Below are 20,927 nucleotides of genomic sequence, written 5' to 3'. Positions count from 1 at the left end.
TTTTTAAGCTGTCAATTCGTGTTTACAACCTGCTACAACGATTACAGCTTAACATGCTGCGAAGTGGGTTTCTAGCACAATCATTCTTCTCATGACGTCTAGCATTCCTTCTCATGACAAAATCCTTGCCACAGTATCTACAGCGGCTTCTTTCCGATTCAGCTGCAGATAGCAAACCATAATCCATCGTAGCTTCTGTGACTACTATTAGATACAAACTGTCAGTTTTCTCCAATTGGAACCATTTCTTAAAAATAATTTTTTAAATATTTCATCAGCGAGAGTTAAGTTATCTAATACAAAGCAAATTGATGCAAGTAGTTCTGGCTGTCATCAACAGATGTCGCCACTTGTTGCTTGCAGGTAAATAATATCTATTTCATTAATGCGGGATGCGGAATGCTCACTATCGATCGCAAAGGAAGATTGGCTTCGCTAGACTCCAAGGAGAAGGAAGTTCGTCCTTCCTGTTAGTGGTTCTTAGATTTCTCAGAGATTATTATTATACGACTGAGTAATGATTTTTTTTAAAATTTCCACCTTATAAAAATATTACAAGTGTTGATTAAGTAGCAGAAGTTCACTAATTAAATGCAACCTTGAATAAAAATGTCATGCCTCATTAAGTAAAAAAATCCTTCATGCAGAGATCAATTTATCATCAGTAACCAGAAGCACTCGGAAAAAACCATCAGATGTCTAGTCGGGAATAATCAGAAGCACCCAGAGAATACCATCAAAATATTGTCAAGAATAATCAGGAGCACACGGAAAAAACCACCATAATATTGACAAGAATAATCGGAAGCACACGGAGAAAACCGCCACAAGTTTTATTTGATATCATAAAATACAAAAAAATTAATAAAAAATTAAAAATAAAAACGGAAAAAAATTCATACATTCTACTATCTTGTGAACTTCTCTTTGATGTGCAAAGTTAGAGTTCTATTACAAGCTAGCAGAATGTTTGAATTTTTTTCCGTTTTTATTTTTACACTGTGTCACGTTACTCTCATCCAAGATGGCCGCCGTGACGTCACATATGGGCATGACGTCATAGATGTGGCTCGGCACCAAGCACCACAGCCAGAAGCCATGTCCCAGGGGCCCCTATTATATACTACTTTAAACAACTTCCTGAATCCTTGCACAAAATGGAAAAATCTGTTCCGGACGAATTTTTCTGGCATGTGGTAACCGACCCTTGAAGAATAATGAATGCTCGTCTTCAGGTTCTTTTTCTTCTTTATTGTTCCTCTTTTGTGTTAAAATTTCAAGTTTTATTTTTATATTTCCAGCATTGAAGGCGTATAGTCATCCACGCTAATACGTTTAATTCTATCCGTTGAATGTCTTCCAATGTTTTGTGTTCGTGGAGTATCGCCCTCGTATGCTATTCCGCAAAAAATTATCCACGGCATTATCTTCCTGGGGCTGAACTCATACCTCATCTTCAGACCCAATAACTTCTTCCTTGTCTCCTATATCTGGAGAGTTCCTCTGCTGTTCAATATCTTAAACAGTATTTAAGCTTTTAAGTGTGAAACAGTAACCTAAACTTTGTTGAGGTCGTACAATTTATTTTAAAAAGAAAGTGCTTTAAAATACTGCAACTTAAAAGTAACTATTTCATCCGGATTTGGTACGAGTTATTTTTGTTAGCTCAGTGAAATATTTATGTCGAAAATACTAACACTTCTTCTTCAGCACATGTTCTGAAAAAGAGAAAAATAATTATAGAGCTGATATTAATTTTATGTTTTTTTGTGTGTATGTTAGCATTGAATGTGTGTGAGCAAGATGTTTTTATTGCTTACAAAAACACTGTTTCGTTTTGCAGGTATTTGGTTACTGGATCATCGTTTCGGACACTGTCATTTAATCTCCGTGTTGGTGTGAGTACTCTTAGCAACATTGTAAGTGAAGTAGTAGCAGTCATTTGGATAGTACTGCAGCCTTCGCATATGCCTGTGCCTTGAAATAATCAGTTTTTAGAGATTTCTAATGACTGCTTCTCCCCATGGAACTTTCCTAATTGCTTAAGATGCATAGATGGTAAGCATGTGAAAATCAAGTGCCCTAAAAATCACGATCGACGTTTAACAACTACAAACATTTCTTTTCAATGGTGCTGCAGGGTTTGGCAGATGGTCATTACCGGTTCATATTAATTTATGTTGGAGATTTCGGTAAACAAAATGATGGAAAAACATTTGAAGCATTTGACTTGTTTAAAGTAATGAAAACCAATAATCTAGATATTCCTAATCCAGCATGTTTACCTGGTACCAATGTTAAAGCACCTTATGTAATTATGGGTGATGACGCATATCCACTAATGGCTAACCTACTCAAACTGTACATAATTAACTTAGCTTTGATGAAGAAATGTTCAACAAAAGGTTATCACGTATGAGATAGTCAGAGGAATGTGATTTTGGCATTATTTTTGTAAGAAGGAGACTACTATTAACCATAATTTAAACCAAGTTTGTTTTCGCAGAGCACATAATAAAATGCATTTCCCTGTTAGACAACATCATCATTGATTTTGAAGGCGTACAACATCATTTGACTCAGGCCGTTGTGATGCCAGTTCCAGAAAGAAGAAAGGAAAAAAAAAACGAAAAGAATCACAAACGCAGGAACAGCTGTGAGAGACATTTTTTAGACATACTTTGCCAACAATCCATTAGTTTTTATAGACTTAAACTTTTCGCGAGTAATCGTAATAAATATAGTATGAGTAATCGTACTTGAATCACTGATGTGCAGTATGCATTAATAAAGAATTTTTTTAACAAATCAATTATATATATATGATAATGTAATTAACCAGATATGTTGAAATGTAGCCTATTTATGTAAGTTGTCTTAAAATTTTTCTAAATGACGGTTTTTAAATTTGATACTTCCACTAGTTAGTTGATAAAAAAAATTTAGACTAATTAATTTACACAGTGTGCATATTGTGTATCCATAGAACATTTAAACAATCGAATATATTAATTCGTTAACAGTTTCTGGGACAGACAGATAAAGGTCAAGAATATTCATAAGTAGTAGCACACTGACAGAATTGTCTGCCCCAAGTTTTGCGCAGTACCGAAGAGCAACGGAAACTATCGAAAAATTCATCTCCTCCGGCAATGTCCAGAAAAATGTTCAGGAGTTACAGAAATCAGTGGAAGTCTCTTAAAAAAATGAAACACACATTTATTAATTTGCTTTGAGTAATTGAATTCAGTTTGTGTTATTTTAATAAAGTAACTGTATTTATAAAGGACTGCAAATATTTACATAATTTAAAAATATTATAGACACTTATAACTTGAAATAATTTTCTGGTAAAACGACTATTAATTATACAAATAGAAATTGAAAAATTCGTATCAAATAACCCTCCAGTAAACCTATGGTTCAAAGTGAACCATTCGGTCAGTAGTATTCCTTAAAATAACAAATTCAATTCTCAAAAATAAATTTTATTAGCTTGTGTTCATTTCCAAGGCTATCTCCTTCCAACACTTGTCTACGTACACTCTATTCGCATTTTGTTTGACACTTTTGTACCATATAGGTCCTCTTCTAAACACTTGTAAAATAATATCATCGACATTCATGTTGACTGTACAAGTAGTTGTCAGGGACTGAATGCTGCTGGCGCCGAAAAATAAGTATTAACAGGTTCTTGCTTGCCGTTCAGCGCTTGTCGCAGGCGTTTGCAAGTCGGAACAAGCTATCTCTGAACACACACACTTGATACCATTAAAACTTTTTCTCGCGTCGGTCAGCGCTTGTCGACGCTTGTTAGCAAGCGCTTGTAATCAGCTTCCTTTGTGAACGCACCCTTAACATCGTCAAGAGACGTAAGGGGGTGGATTGTCTTTGTTTCAGCCACGTTAAGCTGAAAGTGGGTGAGGAAGTAAACTAGCGAAAAACCTACCGATAAAAGAGGAATAACATAGAAGCACTGATATTTTTGGAAAAAAAAATTATTATACATATAAAAAATGTAAAACATCGTTCAAAATATTCAATCTCCTAAAGTTATTCACCGATTGCTTGGAAATATTGACACACGTTGCATTCGAATACGCGCGTGTTTTTACCAATCTATGTACCAACCTGTGACAAGTAAAAAGATAGATAAAAAATACATAGTTAATATAGATTTTAAATTTTTTTCTGTAATGTGGCATATATAGAGATAGAGAGAGATATTACATACAGGAGAAATATAAAAGGGAGATACAGATATAGAGAGATAAAGAGAGATAGAGAGGCAAAATGTATATAGAGATATATAGAGATATACATAAAGATATAGAGAATGAGAAAGCTAGGCATGTAGCTAGAGATACAAAATTAGAGAGCGATAGAGATTTAGAGAGAGATAGATAGATTTTTTGTTTAACTATACTTATTTCAATAATATTACGAAAAAAAAAATTGAGGAATTTCATCACTCTAGCCCTTGCACCGAAGTAGAAGGTCAACCAGAAATTATAATTCTATAAACATTATATAAACTTTTAAACTAAACTCTTAGCTAGTTATTAAATTTAAAAAATATATATTTTCTTTTGTGTTTTGTTGAGTTCAGGAACCCAAGCAGCAGCCGCACTATGGGCGTTGAAATGTTGCATAAACAAACACAATCGTATATATTTTATTTATCTCCCGCATACAGATAAGACGAGAAACTTACATTTCCGTAATCTGTCCTCTCCTCGTCCCATCCCTCACGTTCCTCACTCATCTTCCTTCCTCAACCCTATCCCGTCACCTCAATGTCGATCAGACTATCAAATCAATATTCATTTACTCTTTTTTCCTTCTGCAAACACCCACTTTACTTTTTTCTTTGTTCGTTATTTATTTATAATACATTTTTGTATGAATGACATATGTATAAAGAATTTAATTTTATAAAATTATTTTTAATTTTTTTACATAAAAATTGTCCTTACTAAGTAAACGCAAATATCTTACAAATAATAAATTATTTAAAAGAATTCAGTTTATTTATAAATTATTACAATATTTTTAGCTATGTTTTCGTGTGGTATTAGTTTATACTTGTTTTCTCCGGAATTACATATAGATAAGGAAACACATAATTTTCCATAGGAAAAACCTAATTCTCTGAAATCTATTCCGACATACTTAAAAGTTTGTCCCTGCGCTTTATTTATACTGACTGTAAACGATAGCTTCACAGGAAATTGTAACTTTATAAAACTGAATGGTAAATGTGTGGGTATTATCGGAATGCGAGGTATAAGTACCGTTTGCCCAACTGCTGGCCCAGTCAAAACCATAAATACTATGACATTGATTCTAAGAAATTTCACTTAAAGAATGGTTCCGTTACCCCGTGTGTTCAAAGTGGACGGACGTTTGCGAACGCGCTCCGTGTTTTTCAATGTTTTGTCTTCGTGTTATTTAAGTTAATTCAGTGAACACTTCAGTATTAATACTTCATTCTTAAATCGATCTGACTTTACGGTGTTTCCTTCAACTGAAGGTGGTAATTCTATATATACTACAGTCATAACTAATCAGATCATATTTAGGTCTCTGACCAAAAAATAAACTCCATCCAAATGGCGGGAAATTACGTGTGAAGTTTTAAATTGTCGAACCAGTAAACTTGGATATTTTATGTATGGATAAGTCAAGCTCATAAAATTTCTAACTGTAAAGGTAGACGAACTAAAATCTGAGAACCTTGTGCTAAAAAAATTACTCATAGATTCAAGAGAAGACACTGCTGGTATCAAGCATGACTTAAATAAAATCAAGGAACAGTTATATTCAAGCAAAGTTCCCGAAACAACCTGCAGCCAAGAGATGAGGAAATGCTGAACCTGCAAGGCAGCAGACCGTGTGGTGTCTCCCAGAGACCAGGGAAACCACCGCCGGCCGCGTGACCTGCTCACAGGTCAGCCGCAATCACGTAGCATCATGGACCCAGAGGACAAACACCGAGGTGTGGACAGCGGAGGAACACAGGCGCAAGTCCTGACCAAGAGGAACCAGTGAAACCAAACATACAAACGGGTCGTTACCACAACGCCGAACGTACAATAACGCCGAATACCATAACGCCGAATGCCAAATTGACCGCAACGCCGACAGCTAGAAAACTGCTGTGTACCACAACGCGGAAATACAGTAACGCCGAAAAATGTTGATGTGGGGGGGGGGGGGGGGCCACAGGAGCAAAATTAAAAACAACTGAATGAATTTGTGTGCTAACCTTACCTAACCTAACCTTTGTGGCAGTCCTGCAATGACATTTTTCGGGGTTAATGTATATCGGCGTTGTGGTAATTCGGCATTGTGGTACACAGCAGTTTTCCAGCTGTCGGCGTTGTAGTCAATTTGGCATTCGGCGTTGTGGTGCGTCCCTCATACGAATGATAAGAAGAAAATCCTTTGAATGTAGGAATACATAACATAACCACACTCAAAATTTTACCCAAACCTACATCTAGAAGAACAAAAGCTCTCTTTGTGACAAGATTTGACCCAACTGTCCACGATCAAGAAATTGATAATTATATTTTAAGTAAATTAAACTTCAAAAAAATCAAAGTAACTAAATTGAAAAGAAAATATAATGCTTATGCTTCATTCCATGTGCAGGTTTTAAAAGAAGACTCCAGTTGTGTTAATAAGATTGTGTTCTGGCCAAGCGGCTGTCTGATAAGCCCCCTTTTTTTTTTGGAAATTGCACTCAGAACAAATTTTAAATAATGCCTCCTCAACTGCGGACACCAACATGTTCACCCGTAAAAACACATCTACCGCAAATGTTAACTCCAAGTCTACTTCTGCTTCTATATCTTCCTTGGAGCCTGGAGGAGCCTCTCTTTAATTCTCAGTGCAGCTAATAGACAAGGACTTTACTATCAGAACATAAGAGGTTTAAGAACCAAAGCTATTGAATTTATTATTAACCTTTCTCGAAGTGATAATGTTTTGATATATCTTACGGAATCGTGGTTCACGAATAATACTATCAACTCACATTATTTTAATGATACTTACCTCGTGTACAGAACTAATATAGACCCTGTTCAAACTTCGATGTAACGAGGAAGTGGCGTTCTGACAGCAGTAAACAAGCATAAATTTAAAAACGTAACAATTATACATGAATATGACCACTTGAAAATTTAAGCCTACTGGATAATATTAAAAAAACGAGATACATTCTTAATCATAGGGAATATTTATATTCCCACAAAAACATATCCTTTAAACGTATAGGCCTACTACATTTTTTGAAGTCCTCGAAGACATGTTTGTGATTTCACAAGAAAATATTTTAATATTTGGTGATTTCAATGTTCCAGGCGTTGACTGGACTCAGTTGCATACTGTTTATATACAGCAGTCAATTAATAAGTCGAAAGCCCGTGTGTTAACCAAATTTACATCTGTAAGAGGTTTAAATCAGTTTAATTATACCCAACCATCTCACCAACTTTTGGAACTATGTTTTAATAACATTGACTTATGTTCCGTTAGTAAAGCTCTCGACCCACTAGTTAAAGAAGACAACTATCATCCTGTATTCGAAGTCAGTTTTCAATTTGTAATAGTGTCAAAAAAAGCGATAATTCATTGTCCTCATTTTTAAACTATTAAGAATGGTGATGATCTCGGACAATTCAATGCTCTTAGAGACCACGACTGGTCAATTATTATAACTCTAGATTTTAACACTGCGTGGGTTATTTAACAAGTAAAATGAATAAACTTATTGAAATATATATACATTCTACTAAGGAAAAAGCTATTCAATATCTACTTTGTTATTCAAAACAACTAGTGAAGTCTTTAAAGATGAAATTTCACTATCACAAACTAGACAAACGCAATTTAAAGAATCTAAATCACTGTTGCATACAGATAAAAACTATTGGCTTTCTAATATCAACAACAAAATCAAGCAAATTTCTAAAAAAATTCGATTTATGTTAAAATTATGATAGAGGGCTATGATCACATTTCTTGATTAATCAATAGCTTAGTTACAAACAACTATTTTTAATTAAAAAAGCTTTGCTGAGTATTTTTTTAACATAAATGTATAAATAAATAAAGTTATAATGAATTTTTTTTAAGTGATTGTAATTATTTTACGAATTATGATTTAAAGGCCTGTCTTCACACTACTGCATGTTCAATGTCTGTATTACATTCACATTGCATGTCCTGTGTGTGTGTAATGTGGGTACTGTGTGTTAATTGCGTATGTGTGTATGTGTGTACTGTGTGTTCAGTGTGTGTACTGTGTGTGTATTTTTATTTCTTGAATGTGTGCCGTTTCTTAAATGTGCGTAGTGAAATCTGTAGTAGCTCTGAATATTAACTAGTCCAAAACCTCTTTGTCTTGAAAAAACATTTTTCAGGGATTCTTTGTCCTCTTGTTAGTGTAAATCATTATTCGCCTGTCAAAATCCTTGGAATTGATTTTATCAATACTGTAGGTCTGACAGTTTGAAGACATTGTCTTTGCTGGCTGAAATATGTTGCATTAGCTATCGTCGAAGATGGTCATGAGGTTTGGAAATGTCTGGTCTATACAACTGACATTGTAAATGACCTGGTCTGGTGGTTCGTAGACACTTGGCCTATACGTTTAGCATTTTACATAAACTGGTCGGAATGTATTAAAATTATAAAAAAATAGACTTCCATGTTTGGCATAGTGACAGCATATTTAATTCATTTTACAGGTATTTTTTCTAGTGATGATTTTAGTAGAGTGAATGATTAATAAACTATACGAAAGATAATGGGGGAAAAAATAACACTTATTTTAACCTTTAGTTATCCTTATCACTGGCCGAGAATCAAACCAAGTACGGAAATCTATAGCGTTAATCATTATTTTAATAAGTGAATTTTTGAAGAATTGTGGAATTTTCCAAATTCTAGGTCAAAAAACACAAACTTCCAAGATGGCAGACATAACTATGTATTGAAGGCTGGTATATGAGGAACTTAAGCCTCTTTTAGTATTTTGAACATGATTTATTATATAATTATTGTTTACTTCATATTTAAGTATTTGTTTAAGTCAAGGATCAAAGCAATGGCACGAATCCTTCAATTTATTCAGTAAACTAATAAGTGATTTTTTGATGAATTTTCAACTTTTTCCCGAATTTCTAGGTTAATTTTACGAATTTTTAAGATTGCTTACATAACGAAATTTTGAAGGCTAGTAGACTAGGAAACTAAGCTTCTTTTAGGACTTTCCACGATGTTTTATTGATATTTTTTTACATAAAATTAATAATTTTTCATACCCAGGGATCTAACCAAGAACAGAAAATAATCTAAAAAATCCGTATATTAATTGCAAACTTATTTAATGAATTTTGGAATTATTCCCGAATTTATAGGTAAATAATTACTTATTTATAAGGTGATGCTCAAATTTATTTCAAGATGGTGGGCACCAAAGTAATAATTAATGATTGCCGCACTCTAGCAAATGGCATGTGTAGGTACTACATGACACTAGCGCTCCTTGTATCAATTACTGAAAATAAGATGGCCACAGCACTCCCTAGCAGATGCCATGTGTTGTAACTAGCGCTCCTGGTAGCAAGAATTTGAAAACAAGATGGCTGTTCTGTCTCGAACAGATGATGCTTTTATTCCTTCATAATAAAAAAATTAAAAGTTCGAATATGTATGTTATATTTTTATACCTTAATTCTCAGTCTGGCAAATGTCTCGAAGGCCAAGCGGTTAAAGGCGTATGTTTTCCAACCTAGAGGTCAGAGCTGCGATGGTTCGAATCACAGCGCTTACAATCTATTTTGTAAAAAAAAAAAAAAAATTAATTTAATATGGCTATAAGGACCATAAAAGCTCTGGTACATAATTAAATATAGACCGTGTGTGATGAGACAGAGCGACTCCGGCGCGCTCTATGAGTAAACATCAAAAAAAAGGAGGTCGGTATCCAAGACGTCGGTATCCAGATCGCCGGCCTCGATCGGAACAGAAGAAAACCAAAATGGTAGTCGTGTCGTCATAAAATATGGTGGCCTCCATCAGACGAAAGCAAAATGGCGGGAATGATGTCATATTCGAAAAAAGAATGTGAAATCAAATCCAATATGGCGGACATATTACTAGAATACAAGGTGGCGACCAAAACGAAAATTGCAAAGTTCTGTAATCCAAGATGGCGGTCGTAACGAAAAATGCAACGGTAACGTCATACATTTCCAAGATGGCGGGGCGTAACGAAAAGTTCAGCATTAGAGAGCGGGGTGCTCGATTTTAATTTGGCGGATCTAGAATGGCCGCGGAGGTCAAGGTCATTCAATGTGGCCTCTGTGACGTCGGGATCCACAGACTGAATTCCGGCACTGACACCACAGCCTGAAGCCTGTACCAGCTTCGCCTGTCCTATACTACTGTAAGGTGTACAAAATTTTACCATAAATGTAATAGAATTCTGTTTTTGGGGGTGGGAAAGGTGGATGTTTATTTTATTTTTTATTTAGACAGTGACCTGTCTTTTTTTTATAAACCACATACTCACATCAATTTTCCCCTTATTTTAAACGCACAGGGAACAAAATTTGATTAAGTATTGTCAAAGTTCTGTTTCGAGGGCTGGGAACAGGGGATGGGGTGATTCTGGCAGTATAACCTTAATTTTTTTTAAATTAAATTTTTACAGTTATTTTCTTCTAGATTTTCATCAAAAATAACCAAATGCCTGCCTTAAAGAGTGGGGAAGGGAATTTAGTTAGTTTTTTGACATCCCTATTTTTTTCTAAATAATTGATACGTTTAAGTCTGCCAAACATATTCAAAATTACAACAATTATATTTTTTAATGTTTGTGGTAGAAGGGTAAAGAATAGGGGGGTGTATTTCGAAATCTCACCTAGACAACGACCTTCCTTGTATCCAAAGCTCAAGTGTACAAAATTTCATCTAGATCGGATGAATCGTTTAGGAAGGCATACGCGACTAACACACACATGTATATATATAATGGAATTTCTAAAATATAATTATATATTTAGAGAAATTCAATATATTTATTGAACATTTAACTAAAGTATGGTTAAATTATTGCTAAGCCTCTTATTTTCATACCTACATTTTTTCTGTCGTTTCTAGGTACTTATTTATATGTTCTAAAGCAACTTAACGAAAACAAATAAAACAAAATAGCGCTCAATAAAAATGATAGAAACATACAATTTGAATATTTGTTAGGAATTAACTATTTTAATGTGATTTTAGAGTTTGTTTGTACTCATCGTACTTCTCTTTGGCAAATATTGTCCATAACTTCAGCTTTGTCAACAATTCATGGTCGATATGTACGTGAAGATAGAGGGTAAACGACTACGATACTTACGATATAATCAACTCAAGCTGCGTGCGGAAGAGTACATTCACTTGCAAGACGCTTTTGACAACAACGCCGACGCCGCCCAAATTGGCAACTCTGTTACTCTACCATCATCGTACGTAGGTAGTCCACGCCATATGCAAGAATATATACAGGATGCTCTGACTTATGTGCGCGAATATGGATGATCTTGTTTATTTATCACGTTCACATGTAATCCAAAATGGCCAGAGATTACATCTTTGCTATTGCCTGGCCAAAATGCAATACATGGTCATGACATTACATCACATGTGTTCAGACAAAAGTTGAAGTCTTTAATGAGTTTCATTATTAAATTACATGAATGTATGCTTGCTGAAGCAGGATTAAACTGTACATCAATACAAATTCGTCTACTATTCGCTATAGTGTTGATTACATGTTTCCCAACCCGAGCAGAGATATTGTGGGATAATCACAAAGATTCAATGACTGATGATATATTGCATTAACATCGTACACGGTGCAACGATCAAACGATAACATTCAGCGACAATATGTACAATGAAGCATTGATTGCTATTGAGGATCTTTGCATTTTCATTGCCAACTTACCACTCAGTCATTTCGGTATGAATTCGCCAAATCGAACTGCATCTGATTTAATGAACACTGAAATGAATCGTGAGCTGCAGTACAACACTGTAGAAATGGCGGCGATTGTTTCTCGCTATGTCCTACTAATGAATGAGGACTAATGAACCATTTGCGACCGCATTATGCTCGCAGTTTCAGCAGGACAAGGTGGGTTCATCTTTTTGGATGCACCAGGTGGAACTGGCAAAACATTCCTTATTTTGATAATTCTCGCCGAAATACGATCAAATATTGGCATCGCATTGGCCGTTTTATCATCGAGCATTGCGGCAACTTTATTGGATAGAGGCAGAACAGCTCCTTAAGTATTTAAGCTGCCACTAAATATTCAAAATAACCCTGATGCAGTGTGCAACATAAAAAAACAATCGTCCATGGTTACAGTGCTGAAACAGTGTAAAATTATAATCTGGGATGAATGTACTATGACACACAAACATTCGTTTGAGGCGTTGAACAGGACATTGAAAGATATTAAAAACAACGACAAACTATTTGGCGGCACTCTGTTAGTCCTTTCAGGTGATTTCAGACAAACACTTTCCGTCATTCCACGTTCAACATACGCTGATGAGATCAACGCTTGCTTAAAATAATCACCATTGTGGCGTAATGTTGAAAAACTACAGCTAAAAGTAAATATGCGCGTTCAAATGCTTCAAGATCAATCCGCTGAAATATTTTTAAAACAACTCTTAGATATCGGCGATGGAAAATTTACTATTGATTAAACTGGATGCGTAAAATTACCGACCGATTTCTTCACAATTATTGATTCGCAAGATGCTCTCATTGAACAAATATTTCCCGATGTACACAAACAGTACATAAATCATGAGTGGCTTGCAGAAAGAGCAATTTTAGCAACAAAAAATGTGGACGTTGACAATTTAAATCTAAAGATACATGGTATCATACAAATCTATTCATACAGTTTGCGATACCAATGAAGCTGTAAATTTTCCAACAGAGTCTTTAAACTCACTGGATATGCCAGGCATGCCACTGCATAATTTACAATTGAAGGTTGGATCTCCGATTATTTTACTTCGTAATTTGAACCCACCACGGCTGTGCAACGGTACACGATTAGTTATTAAAAAATTAATGAAAAACGTTATCGAACCCGGCATTTTAAATGGCAAGTTCCGAGGTGAAAATATATTAATGCCACGAATCCCTATTTTACCTACAGATGTGCCAATTCAATTTAAACGTATTCAGTTTCCGATTAGATTGGCATTTGCATTGACTATCAATAAGTCCCAAGGCAAAACGATGTCTATTTGTGGCTTAGATTTGAGCACACTATGTTTTTCTCACGGACAATTTCCGTAGCATGCTCTCGAGTGGGTAAACCATCCAGTTTGTTTTATATTAGCTAAATATGGGCTAACAAAAAATATTGTTCACGCTATAACATTAAGAGATTGGTATTGATTGTAATTGTTACTATCGTAATTAATTAATGATATATATAATTTTAAATAATAAATTAAAATAAATTATGAAAATTAATTTTTGGTGTTTTGTTATTTTTATATTCCCTCATCGTTCACAGCGCTCCATGCCTCTTTCACCACATCCTCATATACCACTTCATTACACACTTACAATCAGTTAGTTATTTTTTTTCTACACTAGAAATTCCCTAGAAGTAATTTATATGGCAAAACAAATTTTTCCGGGTCAGCTAGTTTTAAAATAAAAAATGTGCTTCCCTTAAACAGGAGATGTCCCGGTAGCTGCGCATTTAGAGGACTTCCTCAGGAATGCATTTGAAAAGAGTTGAAAGACTTAAATCGGGAACATCTTGAAACTCGTAATATACGCGAACCCACAATTATAAGGGTAGAAAACATGTCGTCAAGACATGACGAGAAGAAGTTAGAACATGTCAGTGTTCAAGTTTAAAAGTGTGGTTTTACACACTTGAAGATTGAAAAAGAAAGGTGCCAGAAAAATAACTACATAATAAAAATAAATAAAATTTTGGAACTCAACCCATTCTGGAATGACTATATCTTGATTCATATCCTGCACTCACACTTGTACAACAACAGAACTCAGACGAACACGGTGATTGCGTCTGGCGCGAAGGATTCACTCTGTAGCGTCACTGCGGTAGCCCAGGGACCCGGAATACATAGTGTATCAGTGCGCAGGGAGCCGAAAGTAGTGCGACAGGTCGAGGCAGGTCAAAATGGAAGTATCAGGGCCAGAGGGGGGAAGACATACAACTTCACAACAAGTAGTCCGCGGAAGGGTAACAGTGGGCAGGCCAGGACGCTGCCGAGTTGCGAAACAGATTAAGGCGCGGGGCACGGGGGAAAATGAGGCAAGCTGCTATATCTGCTAAGTTTCAGATGAGGCACTGGGAGCGACTTGGGGAACTAGCCTGACAAAGATTAAGTGTGTGAGTATAGTGGGGTGAACAAGTTTAAATTTTAGTTATAAAATTCCTGCCAAAATAATTATTTGAAATTTTAAATTTACAATTGTGCAAAAATGCTAATTGGTGGCACAAATTACGCGAAACAGAGATATTGGGAAAAGGAAATCAGCCTCAGTCTATTAGTTGCCTGGAGAGACTTCAGTTAACTATGGAAGATCTAAATCATCATGGCCGGTTCACGATTTGAACTCAGGTTCTTTAGAATTTTCTAAGCCACCACAAAATAAAGTTGTATTAAAAGACATTATTTGTATTAGGCCTACCAATATTAACCTAATCATCGGAATACTTGGGAGGTTTCGCCTGATGTCTAATAAGAAGTAAGACGATGCAGGAATAATGCAATGAAATATTGTCGCAATCGCCCTCGGTCTCCGTCAAGATCTACAAGATGTCACTCAAAATAAAAAAAAATAAGATAATATCTTATTATTTCAAAATAAACATTAGGGGGGGGGGTTGTAGCAGTAGAGCTGGTACAGGGATTGTCTAACCTCCTTAGGACAGGAGGTGTAGGGTGTTGACTGAAAGAAAAAAAAAGTATTATTTATCCCACATCGTTTCAGGTTTTATTTCTGGTAAACTATGACCAACACAAAAGTAAATAATTAACTAATTAAATAAATAAATAAAGTCAATAATGTCAACATACTCTGGTAACAAAGAAAATATAAAATACTCCTTTGAAATAAATAAACAATAATTTATCCTCTTCTTAGAACGAGTATTACTTTTTTTAAAATAACATGATTATTCTTAACGCACACCTCGACCCATCCTTAAGCTAAAATTAACGAAAGAAATTTTACATTACTGAATACTTCAAACTGCCTGCACTCCTGGAAAGAATTAAAACGTTAAGTCATCCTAACACAAGTTTGAAATACGCCCCCAGATGTTACAAGAGGTGAAAGAAAATTACGAGTTCGCCATTACTTACAACACCGTCGAACGGCAGCACGCAGCTACCCGCCAGGCCGGGGCTCCGACAGACCTCCAGCACCTCACCAAGAAGAACCACCCCAGGCCCACCCAGGGTGGCCCCCTTTATTACATTCACTTCACAACGTCATCACGTCGAGAACACTCCAAGCGAAAACAAAAATCCCGGCCGCGATTCCACAACACAACCGCCATTCCGCCAACCGACGCTATCCCCCCCCTCCACCGGTCATGCCAGACTCGCACTTCTGCCACCTGGTAGCGACACAAACACCAGCGCGTCAGGCGCGCGCCTGCGCGAGAAACAACAACGCAGCGAAACCAACCAGGGCAGCCAACACTCCCGGAGATTCCACGACAGGATGACGCAACCGCCCGCGCAGCTGGCCAGGCTCTCGGGCGGCGAATCACGCCACCGTCCCAGAAAAACAGAGAGCGCTAGCAATCTAACGCGCCAGGAAATCAAGTCAATGCTCGAGTGTCGCAAACAAGTGTCAGGAACTCACGCGGGCTCTCAAAGCACTACATGCGCAAAGCCAAATTAAAAAAACTCTACACGTAAAATTTTACCGCGTGACATCACTGCGGACGACGAGGGCTTGTGCCCCACAAGCCAAGAACCACAACTTTAAATTTACAAACAAAGGATTAAAAGAAAATTTTACAATGTTAACTATTAAGATTACAAAAGAAGCCTGAGAGGCACGAGCCAATTCCTAAAAGTCATAGCAAGACCGGCCAGAGGAGAATCAATAACATAACAAACAGAGCTAAACTTAAAGACGGGTTCGAGGTATCCAAAAATTGATCCGATTGCTTACATCATAAAATTACAATTTCATATCTCCAATTATGAGTGTACATAGTTGTATTGAGCTAAATAAAGTAATCTTGAGGTACAAGCACATTTAAGCCTAACTTGACTGGCCTACAGCCGAGAGAGGCGGAGTATGGTGACAGAACAGCTCGAAGGGGCGGCGGGAACCATGATCCCGGAGGACAATCTGCAGCTCGTCCCCAAGTCCAGGGCTCCACCATTTGGAGTAGCACCCCTCAGCTCCAGCCATCTCTGCTGTATGTTGCCAGCAGTGCCATCCGTCAATACTGTGAAACTTTCATACCCAGCATCAGATTCATCAACAAAATAAACAATAACAACAAAAAAATAATCTTAGGTGATTCAAAAACACAAACTTACATAGGGGTAGCAACATCTTCAACAATAGAAAATGACATACTCATAAATTTAACCTTTCATTAATGTCATTTAACAACAGTGTCTCACATAGGCAAATCTCAAACAAGGTAGGTATGGGAATCCAAAAACGCCTAACCATTGATGAACCCAGGTGCCTGTTTACCCTAAGATTCAATAATTAGGATACAAAACTAATAACCTACAAATAAAGGTTAACCCGAGCAAAACAAGAAATCTGCAACAAAATATCCTTCCCCTTTTAAAAGGACCGAGGGCAAAAGAGGATATGCTTCTAGGTAGGAACCAGAAGGTAGTTCAACAGCTTCAAAGGTTAGTTGAAGTCCAAAATCTTCACAGAGTCGTAATGGCAGCAACCCGCTGCGGGATAGAATGTTCACCAAAATCACTAGTACAGAAATTTAGCACTGGCTTCTCAACGTAGCAATGCCATGATAGCGGCGAACCCCACTGCGACCAAGCAGTCTCGTCTCTTCTCTTCTAGAAACTGAGAGTCCACACATACATGTCGCAATCAACTGGGGTCATCCGACGAATGCACTTCCACAGGAGTCACACACAGCCCACAACAATTCCTGGAAGGGATAACAGTTACTTTTTCCCACCACCAGGTACAGGCTGTATAGTCCCAGATCCTCGGTAATGAGGATGGACACGGTGATTGATGCTATAACAGTTCATCTTCTACACTAGCACCACATGTCGAGTTTAAAGTTGGTCCTGGCTCTCCGAGTCCACGGAAATCTGGTTCAAACGCACAGTACATGACACTGGAAGGAGTATGGAAGGGAGGAAAAGGAGATAAGGAACTCTTTCTTGGCTTAACCTCCAATCCAGCATAACCTATCAAAATAACAGACACCTAGGATCATCTCTGGTTAACAAACAAAATCTAAATCTTTATAATCAATACACCAATGTGCCCAAATAATTAGTCGTAACTTACTTTGTTTTAAAAACATGGCTAATTCTTCATTAAACAACAAATACCATTTTGAAATAATTACAAACCGCGATAATAATAAACAATTAGGATGAGTCCATCAATCAAAGAAAATTTACCTCATGGTTCGATAAGTGTGATGTTTACAAGAAATTCATCACCAGTGTTACTAGACAATTTGGCCTTTATTACATTTTCATTACGTAATCGTTCTCGTAAGTCCATAGCCTCTCCACTCGTGGAGGCCTCAACAGGCGTGACTGGGGACGATATCTTCAAATTTTTCTGTGCACTTCGTTTAAGTTGGATACACTTCCAGATAAGAAAAGCCAACATACCAATTATAATTCCCAATATAAAAACCATAACAGTAAGTTCAGCATTTAACATAGTGGTCTCATCCAGTGCAGCTACACGTGGGAACGTTCCAATACCCACAAGGTATGGATTTCTAATAATAATCAAAAATAGGGTACCCCCTATCACAACAATAATACACTTTAGCAAATGTACACGTGAGGTGCAACGACTTTTGTTTTTACATGTAATGGACCTGCAGAACAGAATGCTGACCAAAGAGTTGACTGGCTCATGTTTCCTTAGGATTCGGGGGAAAAAAAAAACGCTCAAGTTTTATGTATCGGTTCTTTTTCTGAGAAATGAGGGGTGTGAGCCATATTTATCACTCTGAACATGTCTGACCATGAAACTCAATACTTCAACCAGTTTATTCAAAGAAATGGGGTCCAATCTAGTGAACCGATAAACCGTGAAATTCAAATGAGGAATGGCAGAGGGCCAGTCCTCATCTAAACAATCCTCCAACGAGGGGAAAACTGTGTGGCTGGAAGCAGTCCGTGGAAAAATCTTTAATTTCTTTAACCTGGTCCAGGCTGCTGGGATCACATGAAGTAGTTGAAACTTAGACTTAGCTCTATAGTCACAAGGGTACAATTCATTAATTTTCAATTCACTATTCAAATACAATCGACAGTCACATGGAACTTCTATGTCCACAGCACCTGGTCGTTCTTCATCATCTATAATCAAAGTTTGGTTAGGATTCTTGGCACACTGTAACTCCACCTTGCCCCTAAGGTGAGTCAAAAAATAGTGTTCCGGCCCAGCCTGCGTGATCATGAGGTGAGTTCCGGAACGGCATTGAAAAGTACAAAGTTCTGCAAGTCTTTCGATTGTAACCCCCTGAAACAAAGCTTTGGGGCACAATGCACTTCCCATGGTGTCTCCTGAAAATCTAGGCACAAAACACAAATTCTCCTCCAAAGGCCGGCAGTCCAACAAATTACGTCCTTGGATGGTCACTAGGTGGTTACCATCCACCGCTAAAAAGTTTGGTTCATGTTCTAGGTGACATTTATTATTCTTCCAATGAAAAGGTATACCAACAAACTGAAACAACTTCCAATTAGAGCTATAGCGTACAATAGGGATTTTAACTGACACATACAGACTTTCTTTAAACGCATTACATCTACAAATAGGCAAATGGAAATAAGTCTGAACTTGGGTACTACTAATTGCTAATTTATAACCATCTTTAACAAGGATAGTTTCCAAATCTTGCAATTTTTCCTGTAAAAGTGCCGGTGTTATCAAAACAGAAGGAATCTTATGTGAGCGGCATTGATCCAAAACTTCAATACGAGTTAGAGTGTGAGCTTGCTTAGCTAACTGAGCCACTAATAATAATTGTAACTGAAAAGAGTGACCTATTTCTTTTGCCATCCCGGAAAAACGAACTGTTATTGCTTCTCTAAAAGTTCTCAGGTAATCAGTAAGGTTAGTGAATTTCGTTTGAACTCTTTTCAAAACACTTGTCATGGCTTCATTAACAACACTAATAGAATTACTCAAATTGGCAAGCGCCACATGGTCATCTATGATTTGTGCTTCCATCTGATCAATATGCCGAGAAATCTGTTGCTGATTTAGAAATAAACTTTCTACTTGACTGGTCACTGCCACATCACAACACCATCTTACAAAATCGCCAATAAAAGATAAGCCTCGCTTTTCTCTATTAACCACACTGTCATACTCCAAATTCTCACCAGCTGCATCATTTAGTTTATTCAACAGCATATCAGAATAAAACATAACCTGTTTTAATTCCTGGAAAACTGAACACCAGTCAGAGGATGCATTAGAGGGGCAAGAACTCAAAAGTGTTATACCTTCATGAATTTCTGATAATTGTAATGGCCAGGGGGCCTTAAAATTTAAAGGTACCGATGAGGTATACAACATCACCTTTGGTAGAGGTTCGAAATGGGCACCAGCGATGACCCCCACTGTCTCAGGTTGGAACGGCGAATGAGGCGCGTCATCCCCTCGAGACAGCACCAGCATACCCATCAGTAGCCACCAGCAAGTTGTCTTCATTATGAGGGCCCGAGTGGCTTTGAGGGTACCTGAAACACTCTTAAGGACGACTTAAAAAAAAAATCAAATCTTAAAATGACAATTCTTTATTAAACATTACCCCGGACCTAAATGAAATGTATCACAGGTTAAAATACACAACACATGAACACCAAAAACAAATACTTGATGGCCTTACAAAGAATCTAGACACAATACAAACAGGGCTCACAATTGACATCACCATAAAAAAAATAAAATAAATAAATAAATAAATAAATAAACTCAGGCAGCAAAGAATGGTTTCATTCTTTCCACATTAGCTACCTCATAGCTAACTTTCCCACGTTGACACTTTTTTAACCGATACAGATTATCAGATATTTTTTTCTCAACAACAAAAGGACCAAACCAGCGATGCAACAACTTCTCCGAAAGCCCCTTTTTCCGGATCGGAGTAAACACTAACACTTCCTGCCCCACCTTATAACTCACCGCTCGTCTTCGTTTGTCGTACCTGCGTTGGTCTATTCTATCTGGCTTGGGATTATTATAGCAAAACACATCATCATGCAAAGAAACATTTTTGGTCCATCTACGTAATTTTGTCTTAGGTCCTGAAGGCATTAACCTGGGGTCAGACTGTTGCTTCTTAGTCAAATCAATATCTTGCACAACAAAAACAGGTAATTGTAACATTTTCTCTTTGCCCCTTAGGGTTCTACTACTAACTTCCTCTGCTAAATCATTACCTGCAAAACACACTGGAATTCGTTGATGCATCCTAGCCTTGTTGTGTGAATGCTCTTCTATTCTGACACAACCTAACCTCAAAGTAGGTTCTGATTCAATTTTGTTTACTTTAGGAGGATCATCTTGGGTTCCTGACTTCTGAACTTGGTTTTCACAAGGGGGTGCGTTAATTTTATCATGT

At 36.9% G+C, this 20,927-nt stretch overlaps 1 protein-coding gene across 4 annotated transcripts in view; it reads left to right on the top strand.

Annotated features, from left to right (window-relative positions):
- LOC134536685 (RING finger protein nhl-1) overlaps positions 1 to 20,927 on the top strand; it is a 382,369-nt gene that overhangs the window by 177,964 nt on the left and 183,478 nt on the right. Inside the window, exon 3 of one of the 4 annotated variants that reach the window (XM_063376531.1) lies at positions 1,844 to 1,898. The exons of the other annotated variants lie outside the window; for them this stretch is intronic. The gene's annotated coding sequence lies outside the window, so the exon portion shown is untranslated. The remainder of the gene's footprint in view (positions 1 to 1,843; positions 1,899 to 20,927) is intronic. 4 annotated transcript variants of the gene reach the window in all.

Source organism: Bacillus rossius, chromosome 11, assembly GCF_032445375.1.
Source record: "Bacillus rossius redtenbacheri isolate Brsri chromosome 11, Brsri_v3, whole genome shotgun sequence".
Taxonomy (NCBI): domain Eukaryota; kingdom Metazoa; phylum Arthropoda; class Insecta; order Phasmatodea; family Bacillidae; genus Bacillus; species Bacillus rossius.
The sequence above is the reverse complement of the archived record's forward strand: the minus strand, read 5'-3'. Positions and strand labels throughout refer to the sequence as shown.